The sequence below is a fragment of the Trachurus japonicus genome, chromosome 13 (genome assembly GCF_045865225.1).
Source record: "Trachurus japonicus isolate A0001 chromosome 13, Traja_1.0".
Taxonomy (NCBI): Eukaryota; Metazoa; Chordata; class Actinopteri; order Carangiformes; family Carangidae; genus Trachurus; species Trachurus japonicus.
The window spans coordinates 594338-606998 of record NC_140919.1 but is presented as its reverse complement, the minus strand read 5'-3'; the positions used below and the strand labels follow the sequence as shown (position 1 = coordinate 606998).

Sequence of the window (12661 nt, the reverse complement as noted above, 5' to 3'; positions counted from 1 at the left end):
ACACACAGTTTCTTAGAGGGAGGGGCTCCCTCCTCTCTGTCCTCACACTGATCCATGCTGCTGAGCTCACATCCACATCAGCTCACACACACTTTGTAGCTTCACCTGCAGAGGAAACACACATCATTCATCTGCACAGCAGCTCACATGTCCATCATGTCTCCAGCTGCTCCTCCACTGATTGGCTCTTCTTCTCTGCTTCATATCAGTGTCAGCTGAATGCAGTCACACAGCAGTGAGGAAGAGGAAGCTGCCATCAGCTGCTGTACTTCTACTATCAGTCCACTAGATGGCGTCATGAAGCTGCAGCCCAGCAACATGATCCATGGACCACTGTTTCCATCCACTGACACACACAAGGACTGAGATCCACTGAGTTGATGTGACACAGTCTCTGTGTGGACAGCGTCCCTGTAGAAAACCACTGGATCAAACAAGCTACAGCTGATTATTACACACACAACAACTGGGCCAAGACTTAATTCACCTCACAGCTCCACTATCACAACATTCACTCATTTCACTCACACTAGAAATTCAAAGAGAGAAAAACACTCTCCAGCTGCCACCGACACTTATTGTCTCTGTCCATCCATTCATCGTCTGCTCCATCAAATGTCACAAAATACAGACAAATGATGCGTTCAAGTTCCTCTCAGTCTTAGGCCACGTCTTCAAATGTCTCGTTTTGTCACAGCAACAATCAAAGAGACAAAAATATTCAGTTTACAGTCAAAACGAACAGAGAAAACAAGGAAATCTTCAGTTTTTGAGGCTGAAAACTGAAAATTTCTGCTTGAAAAATGTTGATTAAACAACTGTTGCAGCTCTAAAACATTCTCCACAACAATATTGATGATTTGTGTCCAATAATCAATAACCCAGAGTGTTTGCTGTGTGTAACCACAGACAGTGTCCAGCTGCTCCTCTTCTCATTCATTCTAATGAGTCAGTGAGCTGATGTAACCTACAGAGTCACAGGACAAACATGCTGTGGTTTCATCTTTAATCATGTGTTTCTGAGCTCATCAGGTGTTTTTAATCTACAACCTGCAGCTGGAAAGTGACCAGTAGCTTCACCTGTCAGCTACATGAGCTGCAGTACAAGCAGGAAGTAGCACAACAAGGAAATACTAGGAGAGTACAAGTACCTCACAACTGTACTGCACTAAATGTAGGGGAGACCGGGGACAGTTGCAACACTTTTTGCATTTGGCTCTTTGTATTAGACAAACCAAATTTTTATACAATAAACTTACATTTGTCTGTTAATAGCCAACACAATTAAAAGATGATTACAGAATCCACATTCTTCACAATTTGCATTTGAGTGTAAGGAGTCAGATGTTGCAACTGACCCATGTTACAAATACAATATATTTCATGTCTAGTAAAATATTATTATCAAAAATGTAAGTTCTATAGTGTTATTTATTCATCAGCTTTGATCAGATGGCAATTACAGTATAGATTTGTCTAGATTAGGAGGCCTTATTGTATGTGCAAATGTCAAATATTCAAATTGAAAAAAAAAGACTTTCAGTGACATGGGATGAATGGAACAATTTGTGAGGGAATAACTTTTATATTGCCATTGTCATTTATTCTCTCATCATTTTAATATTAGCAATACAACAGTAAAAAAAAATTAATCTCAAAATACTGTTTTGTGGTCTGTTTTTATATTCATATATTGCACGGGGACAGTTGCAACGACGGTCAGCCATGATGAAACCCCAGCTTCTGCTCTTATTCCAGCGCTTCTACCCACAATCAGTCCTGTAGTGTAAATCTAATGACAGACCACTCTACTTACCACAGACAAAGTCCCAGCTGTCCGGACGAGCTTCTACCCACAACATCCACACAACATGGAGGACACGGTTCTGTCGGTCCAGACTTTACAGTTGCAGCTCTGACTCAGCTACAGTAACATTATAATAACACAACAACAACACAACCACAAGTTGAAGGGCAGAGAACTCAGTAACGACAGGTGTTAACGAGGAAAACATCCAGACTGTTCACCTTACCTTCACACGGGGAAACAAACTGCGACACACAACCGCTGAGTCAAAGTGAAGCTATGAAAGTTGTCTTACCTGTTTGACATGAGGGCGTGGTCTTACCTGCCCTTTGCGCTCTCTCTCTCTCTCTCTCTCTCTCCCTTTCTCTCTCTCTCTCCGTCTATGTGCATATTTTCTTAAGACTGAATGTTCTGAGCTCTCGAGGTCACAGTTCAAGATTCATTAAAGTTAAAGCAGAAGTAAGTGATATATTTGTGTTAATATAAGTCTTAAATAGTTATATCTTCCGACAGCAATCACTTACATAGAGTGTTTGGACCGAAACACGGGTCTGTCAGTCACTCTGCTCTGCTCTGAGCCGAAGAGAAAACATTTATCGTATCCTACAGTTTTTATCCAATGAGGAGAGAGAACGGCATGCAGGGCTGTGTGTGCAGCCAAGGGACGCCGTGAATGTGGTGACGTAAGGACGAGGACTGTTATGGTGCGTTCAAGGAAACTCGTATTTTTCCGACCGTGAAGTCGTACCAGTTCGATCTGGTACGAGTTCACCGGTCGGAAGTTACGAGTGGCCGTTATAGTGACTTTCAGGTCGGAGGAAGGTCGGAGAAACACGAGTGGGTTGCCTGGAACGCTACAAAGTCGTAAGTTGTGACTTGAAGCTGTAATTTACGATTTCAAAAGCCTGCCTGGAACGCAGCATTAGCGAAAACGACCGGACCACTTACTTCTGCTTTAACATAATCAACTTTATTCGTTCTTGTTTGTCATGTTCGTGTTCCAAGGATGAGGCCGTGTTGATAGCAAGTAACTTAGTTTAATGTCTCACGTTCTCAACAACATACATGTGGCCTCATGCAGTCTTGCTCTACCCCGTTATATGGTACGGTAAACTGACTACTAACCAGTACTGCCGCCTAGCGGTCAAACATGTAATAACATCTAATCATAACATCCCCCCTTTTCTAAGGTAAAATGCATTAACATGAATCATCCCATTAGCTGTGTCAGTTATTTTAACCATTTCACTTCAGCATAACTCTGCAACACCTAAGCAGTATAAACAGTTTATCTCAGATTGCATAACTCATATCTAAGCCAACACTAGACCATTTAGAACACATTCACAACATCAATCAATATACATTTTGTTCAACATCTTTAACATGCATATTGAATTTTCTTTGTTTATAAGTTCAGTCTATCAGGCTTTCTGATTTCTCTTGTGGACCTTCTTAAAGCAGAACTATGCAGGAATTGGGCTGTAATTATTGTGGCTCAGAGTCACTGTGATGGTTGAGTGACCTGTTATGAAGTGAATGGGGTCTATGCCAATGCGCTCACCCCCCCCACTGGCTGAAAACCGCACTTGCAAGATCAGTCGTCCGTCTCGGTGTTACAAATCTCGTCAATGGATAGAACTATCGCGAGAAACTGCCTTACGGCAGTACGAGATAAGAACGCATATGACGTCATGCATGTCACGAATCGTGATTGGTTTGAGTTCGGAAAGTCGGAGGAAACCATGGAAACATGAAATGTTTGTACTGATGAAGTTCGGCTTGTGGCTAACAGGGAGCTAATGCTAACACAGATACACACACCATGGGTCTTTTATAAGATAATGTAATACATCATGACACACACACACACACCTTCGCGTTTTGGAACGTTTATTCCTGTGTGTGTATGTCTGTGTCTGTGTCTTTGTGCCTGTGTGTGGCTGTATTAGCGTTAGCTCCGTGTTAGCGTTAGCTCCGTGTTAGCATAGCGTTAGCTCGGTTTTAGCGTTAGCTCCGCGTTAGCATTAGCTCCGTGTTAGCATTAGCTCGGTGTTAGCAGGGCTTAGCAAACAGCAGTAAACACAAGCACGTGTAGGGGGGGTGGAGGAGGTGGCGGCGGTGAGTTTTTTTTTTTACGACAGTGACATGTGCCTCCCAGAACTGTGGGGGAGCTCCGGAGAGGGAAAAAAAGAGAAACCAACGAAGGAGCGAGCTATTTCCGGCCGACTTGCAAAGTTCTGCTTTAACTCAGGTTCACTTGGAGTAGGTGTGTGAGAGTCAGTGTTACAGTCCATAGCAGGTGTGGGAGTTACCTGAGATTCACCACAGGTTACACTGAGCTCACCAACAGTCCCTTGAGGAGTCTTTAATAGACTGCGACGATTGCGTCTGAGGATTTGTCCATCATCAGTTTTCACCGTGTACGATCGTGGAGCAACTTCTTGCAGGACAGTTGCTTTTGTACTCCATCCATCAGCATCCTCAATCCTGACTGTGTTGTTGGTAGTCAGTGGAGGGAGATGCTTGGTTGTTCTGTCATAGAATGACTTTTGCATCATTTTCTGTTGTCGTAGCTTATGTTCAATCTTTGAGTGATTCTTTTGCTTTAATTTGTTGTTTTGATGACTTGGCAAAGTTGTTCGTAGCTTCCTCTTCATCAGCAGTTCAGCTGGTGACAGGCCGCACTGAAGAGGTGATGCTCTGTAGCTCAATAAAGCCAGATAGGGATCCGAGTCACTGTCAGCTGCTTTCTTTAGGAGTTGCTTGAGAATGTGAACTCCTTTTTCAGCTTGCCCGTTTGACTGTGCATAGTGTGGGCTTGACGTCACATGCTTGAAATCATATTGCACTGCAAACTTCTGCCATTCTTTGCTGCTGAAGCAGGGGCCATTGTCGCTCACCACGGTGTGTGGGATGCCATGCCTGGCGAAGATAGATTTAGCATGTGTTATGACACAAGTTGACGTTGAGCTTGCTAGTAGCGCCATCTCAGGGAAGTTTGAGTAGTAATCCATTACCACTAAATAGTCTTTACCTCTGAGATGAAACAAGTCCATTCCTACTTTGTGCCATGGTGCTGTTGGTACCTCAGCTACCACCATAGGCTCTTTGCTCTGCTTGTTCCTGTGTTTCTGGCATGTTTCACATTTACTTATAAGTGTTTCAATGTCTTTGTTCAGTCCCGGCCAGAAAACCGTCTCTCTCGCCCTCCTTTTGCACTTTTCGATGCCGAGATGGCCTTCATGTATCCTGTGCAACATGTCCATTCTCAAAGCCCGTGGAATAACAATCCTGCCCTTTTTCAACAGCAGACCATCCACAGTACTAAGCTCACCTCTGACATGGTAAAATTGTGGACATGAACCAGCTGGCCATCCCTCGTCCATGTTCTTCATGACATGCTCTAGCTCAGCATCCGTTGCTGTAGCCTCCGCTATTTGTCTTGACTTTGTATCCGACACAGGCAGTGTAGCCGACACCATGTTCACGTGACACTGTATGTCCTCGTCTGTTGCACTCACACTGTCGCCTGTAGTTGCTCTGGACAGGGCATCAGCAAGGACTAGGTGTTTACCTGGAGTATATATCAGTTGATACACTCTTTCCACAAGCCCCAGTTCTTCACAGGCTCTGTCACCAAGAAGTGATTCCCGTCCCTCATTCACAACAAAGAAGGATAGGTGGTGCACTTTTCCTTTAACTATGACACTCAACCTGCACGTGCCTTTGGGACAGCTCACTGGCCTGGCAGATCTTAATGGCTCCTGCCAGCGTCAGCTCCATCTCCCGTAGTAGCCTCTCTCTGACCTTTTTATCCTCAACGCCGTATACAATCTGGTCCCGGACCATGGAGTCACTCAGCGTTCCGAAGTTGCAGGACTGCGCCTTTAGCCGCAAGTCCGTCAGGAAGCTATCGAAGGGCTCATACTGCCGCTGTGTACGAGACCGAAACACGTACCTCTCGTACGTCTCGTTCTTCTTCGGAGAACAGTGAGTATCAAACTTGCTAAGCACTACATCCAACTTTTCATTATCTTCAGGACTGTCAAACACGAACGTGTTAAATACTTCTATGGCCTGTGGCCCTGCTATCGTTAGCAGCAGCGCTACCTTTCTTGCCTCCGGTTTTGCCTCGAGTCCCGTAGCAGCAACATAAAGGTGAAACCGCTGTTTGAAGGTGCGCCAGTTCTCGTCGACATTCCCCGTCAGTTTCAAACTTTCCGGTGGTTTTAAATCCATGTCGCCCATTCGAGTTTACTCCTGGTACCATGTCATGTTCGTGTTTGAAGGATGAGGCCGTGTTGATAGCAAGTAACTTAGTTTAATGTCTCACGTTCTCAACAACATACATGTGGCCTCATGCAGTCTTGCTCTTGTGGCAATACGAGGGTGCACTTCTTTTATGTTATATACTAAATTTGTCGCCAACAACGCCACCTTGGGTTAGGGCCCAAGGACCCGTACTAAAGGTCAACTATCACCTATCAAAGGACACTCAGGTTCGTTCACTCAGGGAGGGTAGGAGACGGAGTTCAATGATCACATACAAAAGTTTATTTAAAATTGATGACAAGGTTTGCAAAAAGGAAATAAACAAACAGGCGGCCCAGGAGAAGGGGATTGCAGGCTGAGGCTTACCGGCCGGAGGAGGGGTCAAAAGGGGGAAGGTGAAGCCAAAAGAAAAGGGAGAGCACCCCACTCACACAGCAAAAACGTGATGTGCACACAAAATAAATCTTGAACGGGGGTCACACACACACACGGGGATCAGCACCACCCAGGAGGACCACCACCACCACCGTCGGCCTTCAGCTCTAGGAGGGGGAAAGGAAAACAAAATTAAGAGGGCTCTGTCAAACAAATCAATGATAAACTAATACAAATAAATTCCAAATGAAAACTAAATGAAGAAATTATACCATCAATCACATAACACATAACCAAAACAATATAACCAACCCTTGTCTACCTCCACATTCACACACACATACGCAGTCCAGGTGAGTGGCTGAAAGTCCAGGTAGAGCCCGTAGCAGCGCACACGAGCGGCAGCCAAACACACACACATACACCAACCGGCACCACGCGCAGTAGCAGCGGGAGCAGGGTCAGTAACAGGAAGGAAGTCGGTCAGTAGGCCGACAGGACCCCGAACCAAGCCGAAGCAGCAAGGAGGGCAGAAACATAGTAGCAGCAGACTGGCAGCGAAGCAGCGGTAGCATGTAGCCGTGGCTAAACATCCATGACGGATAGTGCTCTTCTTACTCAGCTTTAGCGTCCAAAAACCCCGGTTCAGTCCGGTCACTTAACGTCCCCTCCAAAGAGGGAGAGGGGTGAAGAGGGTCGGCGTGGCGGGGGGAGTAGGCCACCACGCGCCATACAACCGGCCGGCTACGCGCCGGTCGGCGGCAGTTAACGACCCATTATGTCGCCTCGACCGCGGCGGAGATGCCGGATCTGTGCTCTGCTGCGAGCAGCCATGCAACGACCTGTCAGTGGGCGGGCCGAAGAAGCAGGAAGCGAGAGGTCAGGAGGAGGGACACGGCCTACTTTTATACTCTAGGCTTGAGCAACGATTGGCTACAAGCTAAAAAGGAGTGTCGGTGGGGCGGTGCGTGGCGCAGTGGGTAGAGTGGCCGCCCCATGTAGAGGCTACAGTCCTCGCCGCAGGCGTCCCCGGTTCGAATCCCGCGTCGGGCAGACCTTTCCTGCGTGTCATTCCCCCTCTCTCTGCCTCCCCATTTCCTGTCTATCTCTACTGTCATCACTATCAAATAAAGGCAAAAAGCCGAAAAAATATACTTTAAAAAAAAAAAAAAAAAAAAAGGAGTGTCGGTGTAGCAGAACCCTGTGTTCAATATAACAGTGGTGCCTCATACCACTACAATCCATCCCACCCATTTTCATCGTCGACCCGACGATGCTCTTTAAATAAAAATCTAAAACCACGATGCCCTTTAAGCAAGGATCTCGACTCTAAAACCACAGTTTAAAGAAAGCGAGACAGCAATTGAATGGACGGCCGAGGGCCCAGGCTAAACAACCAGCAGCCCACACCCCGGCAAAGTCCTACCACCGAGTTCGACTACGAGCTCAAGTGGCCAAGGTATGGGACTGGCAGTCCATTGGTCGCCTGAAGCTGAAGCCAATGGCAAGATTGAAGTTTCTCTCCGTCCTAAGTCTCAAATGTTGCCGGAAAAAGCCTTCTCTGACAGTGGACACATAAAACTCATTAACGCAAGGGAGAACTCTTGAAAGATCTCCCCACTTTGCTGTCGTGTCAAAAAAACGCCTCTTTATTTCTTCAACCACCTCTCCCTCTGAATTTCTTAAAGACTATAAGCTCTGAGCACTAATACTACGGCTACTGCTACAAAAAAACAAAAACAATGGACTCACCGCTGGTTCGCCTTAAGCTGCAGTTCATTCACACACAGGCAATCACAAGCAATCTGAAAACCAAAAAAAGAGAACATAGAACACACGTCTCCACCTCCACTGAGTATATCCTGCCGACAACGCCAAGTGTAGCACTACGAGGGTGCACTTCTTTTATGTTATATACTAAATTTGTCGCCAACAACGCCACCTTGGGTTAGGGCCCAAGGACCCGTACTAAAGGTCAACTATCACCTATCAAAGGACACTCAGGTTCGTTCACTCAGGGAGGGTAGGAGACGGAGTTCAATGATCACATACAAAAGTTTATTTAAAATTGATGACAAGGTTTGCAAAAAGGAAATAAACAAACAGGCGGCCCAGGAGAAGGGGATTGCAGGCTGAGGCTTACCGGCCGGAGGAGGGGTCAAAAGGGGGAAGGTGAAGCCAAAAGAAAAGGGAGAGCACCCCACTCACACAGCAAAAACGTGATGTGCACACAAAATAAATCTTGAACGGGGGTCACACACACACACGGGGATCAGCACCACCCAGGAGGACCACCACCACCACCGTCGGCCTTCAGCTCTAGGAGGGGGAAAGGAAAACAAAATTAAGAGGGCTCTGTCAAACAAATCAATGATAAACTAATACAAATAAATTCCAAATGAAAACTAAATGAAGAAATTATACCATCAATCACATAACACATAACCAAAACAATATAACCAACCCTTGTCTACCTCCACATTCACACACACATACGCAGTCCAGGTGAGTGGCTGAAAGTCCAGGTAGAGCCCGTAGCAGCGCACACGAGCGGCAGCCAAACACACACACATACACCAACCGGCACCACGCGCAGTAGCAGCGGGAGCAGGGTCAGTAACAGGAAGGAAGTCGGTCAGTAGGCCGACAGGACCCCGAACCAAGCCGAAGCAGCAAGGAGGGCAGAAACATAGTAGCAGCAGACTGGCAGCGAAGCAGCGGTAGCATGTAGCCGTGGCTAAACATCCATGACGGATAGTGCTCTTCTTACTCAGCTTTAGCGTCCAAAAACCCCGGTTCAGTCCGGTCACTTAACGTCCCCTCCAAAGAGGGAGAGGGGTGAAGAGGGTCGGCGTGGCGGGGGGAGTAGGCCACCACGCGCCATACAACCGGCCGGCTACGCGCCGGTCGGCGGCAGTTAACGACCCATTATGTCGCCTCGACCGCGGCGGAGATGCCGGATCTGTGCTCTGCTGCGAGCAGCCATGCAACGACCTGTCAGTGGGCGGGCCGAAGAAGCAGGAAGCGAGAGGTCAGGAGGAGGGACACGGCCTACTTTTATACTCTAGGCTTGAGCAACGATTGGCTACAAGCTAAAAAGGAGTGTCGGTGTAGCAGAACCCTGTGTTCAATATAACAGTGGTGCCTCATACCACTACAATCCATCCCACCCATTTTCATCGTCGACCGACGATGCTCTTTAAATAAAAATCTAAAACCACGATGCCCTTTAAGCAAGGATCTCGACTCTAAAACCACAGTTTAAAGAAAGCGAGACAGCAATTGAATGGACGGCCGAGGGCCCAGGCTAAACAACCAGCAGCCCACACCCCGGCAAAGTCCTACCACCGAGTTCGACTACGAGCTCAAGTGGCCAAGGTATGGGACTGGCAGTCCATTGGTCGCCTGAAGCTGAAGCCAATGGCAAGATTGAAGTTTCTCTCCGTCCTAAGTCTCAAATGTTGCCGGAAAAAGCCTTCTCTGACAGTGGACACATAAAACTCATTAACGCAAGGGAGAACTCTTGAAAGATCTCCCACTTTGCTGTCGTGTCAAAAAAACGCCTCTTTATTTCTTCAACCACCTCTCCCTCTGAATTTCTTAAAGACTATAAGCTCTGAGCACTAATACTACGGCTACTGCTACAAAAAAACAAAAACAATGGACTCACCGCTGGTTCGCCTTAAGCTGCAGTTCATTCACACACAGGCAATCACAAGCAATCTGAAAACCAAAAAAAGAGAACATAGAACACACGTCTCCACCTCCACTGAGTATATCCTGCCGACAACGCCAAGTGTAGCACTACGAGGGTGCACTTCTTTTATGTTATATACTAAATTTGTCGCCAACAACGCCACCTTGGGTTAGGGCCCAAGGACCCGTACTAAAGGTCAACTATCACCTATCAAAGGACACTCAGGTTCGTTCACTCAGGGAGGGTAGGAGACGGAGTTCAATGATCACATACAAAAGTTTATTTAAAATTGATGACAAGGTTTGCAAAAAGGAAATAAACAAACAGGCGGCCCAGGAGAAGGGGATTGCAGGCTGAGGCTTACCGGCCGGAGGAGGGTCAAAAGGGGGAAGGTGAAGCCAAAAGAAAAGGGAGAGCACCCCACTCACACAGCAAAAACGTGATGTGCACACAAAATAAATCTTGAACACACACAAGGGGATCACCACCACCCAGGAGGACCACCACCACCACCGTCGGCCTTCAGCTCTAGGAGGGGAGAGGAGAACAAAATTAAGAGGGCTCTGTCAAACAAAAACAAATCAATGATAAACTAATACAAATAAATTCTAAATGAAAACTAAATGAAGAAATTATACCATTAATCACATAACACATAACCAAAACAATATAACCAACCCTTGTCTACCTCCACATTCACACACACATACGCAGTCCAGGTGAGTGGCTGAAAGTCCAGGTAGAGCCCGTAGCAGCGCACACGAGCGGCAGCCAAACACACACACATACACCAACCGGCACCACGCGCAGTAGCAGCGGGAGCAGGGTCAGTAACAGGAAGGAAGTCGGTCAGTAGGCCGACAGGACCCCGAACCAAGCCGAAGCAGCAAGGAGGGCAGAAACATAGTAGCAGCAGACTGGCAGCGAAGCAGCAGTAGCATGTAGCCGTGGCTAAACATCCATGACGGATAGTGCTCTTCTTACTCAGCTTTAGCGTCCAAAAACCCCGGTTCAGTCCGGTCACTTAACGTCCCCTCCAAAGAGGGAGAGGGGTGAAGAGGGTCGGCGTGGCGGGGGGAGTAGGCCACCACGCGCCATACAACCGGCCGGCTACGCGCCGGTCGGCGGCAGTTAACGACCCATTATGTCGCCTCGACCGCGGCGGAGATGCCGGATCTGTGCTCTGCTGCGAGCAGCCATGCAACGACCTGTCAGTGGGCGGGCCGAAGAAGCAGGAAGCGAGAGGTCAGGAGGAGGGACACGGCCTACTTTTATACTCTAGGCTTGAGCAACGATTGGCTACAAGCTAAAAAGGAGTGTCGGTGTAGCAGAACCCTGTGTTCAATATAACAGTGGTGCCTCATACCACTACAATCCATCCCACCCATTTTCATCGTCGACCCGACGATGCTCTTTAAATAAAAATCTAAAACCACGATGCCCTTTAAGCAAGGATCTCGACTCTAAAACCACAGTTTAAAGAAAGCGAGACAGCAATTGAATGGACGGCCGAGGGCCCAGGCTAAACAACCAGCAGCCCACACCCCGGCAAAGTCCTACCACCGAGTTCGACTACGAGCTCAAGTGGCCAAGGTATGGGACTGGCAGTCCATTGGTCGCCTGAAGCTGAAGCCAATGGCAAGATTGAAGTTTCTCTCCGTCCTAAGTCTCAAATGTTGCCGGAAAAAGCCTTCTCTGACAGTGGACACATAAAACTCATTAACGCAAGGGAGAACTCTTGAAAGATCTCCCCACTTTGCTGTCGTGTCAAAAAAACGCCTCTTTATTTCTTCAACCACCTCTCCCTCTGAATTTCTTAAAGACTATAAGCTCTGAGCACTAATACTACGGCTACTGCTACAAAAAAACAAAAACAATGGACTCACCGCTGGTTCGCCTTAAGCTGCAGTTCATTCACACACAGGCAATCACAAGCAATCTGAAAACCAAAAAAAGAGAACATAGAACACACGTCTCCACCTCCACTGAGTATATCCTGCCGACAACGCCAAGTGTAGCACTACGAGGGTGCACTTCTTTTATGTTATATACTAAATTTGTCGCCAACAACGCCACCTTGGGTTAGGGCCCAAGGACCCGTACTAAAGGTCAACTATCACCTATCAAAGGACACTCAGGTTCGTTCACTCAGGGAGGGTAGGAGACGGAGTTCAATGATCACATACAAAAGTTTATTTAAAATTGATGACAAGGTTTGCAAAAAGGAAATAAACAAACAGGCGGCCCAGGAGAAGGGGATTGCAGGCTGAGGCTTACCGGCCGGAGGAGGGGTCAAAAGGGGGAAGGTGAAGCCAAAAGAAAAGGGAGAGCACCCCACTCACACAGCAAAAACGTGATGTGCACACAAAATAAATCTTGAACGGGGGTCACACACACACACGGGGATCAGCACCACCCAGGAGGACCACCACCACCACCGTCGGCCTTCAGCTCTAGGAGGGGGAAAGGAAAACAAAATTAAGAGGGCTCTGTCAAACAAATCAATG

The 12661-nt window shown here is 47.2% G+C and overlaps 2 protein-coding genes across 2 annotated transcripts in view; both read right to left on the bottom strand.

The window, feature by feature from the left end:
- Positions 1-12661, bottom strand: part of LOC146975187 (protein NLRC3-like) — a 145525-nt gene that overhangs the window by 86907 nt on the left and 45957 nt on the right. The window lies entirely within an intron of this gene.
- The window catches only part of LOC146975188 (stonustoxin subunit alpha-like), a 101628-nt gene that overhangs the window by 57394 nt on the left and 31573 nt on the right, over positions 1-12661 (bottom strand). The window lies entirely within an intron of this gene.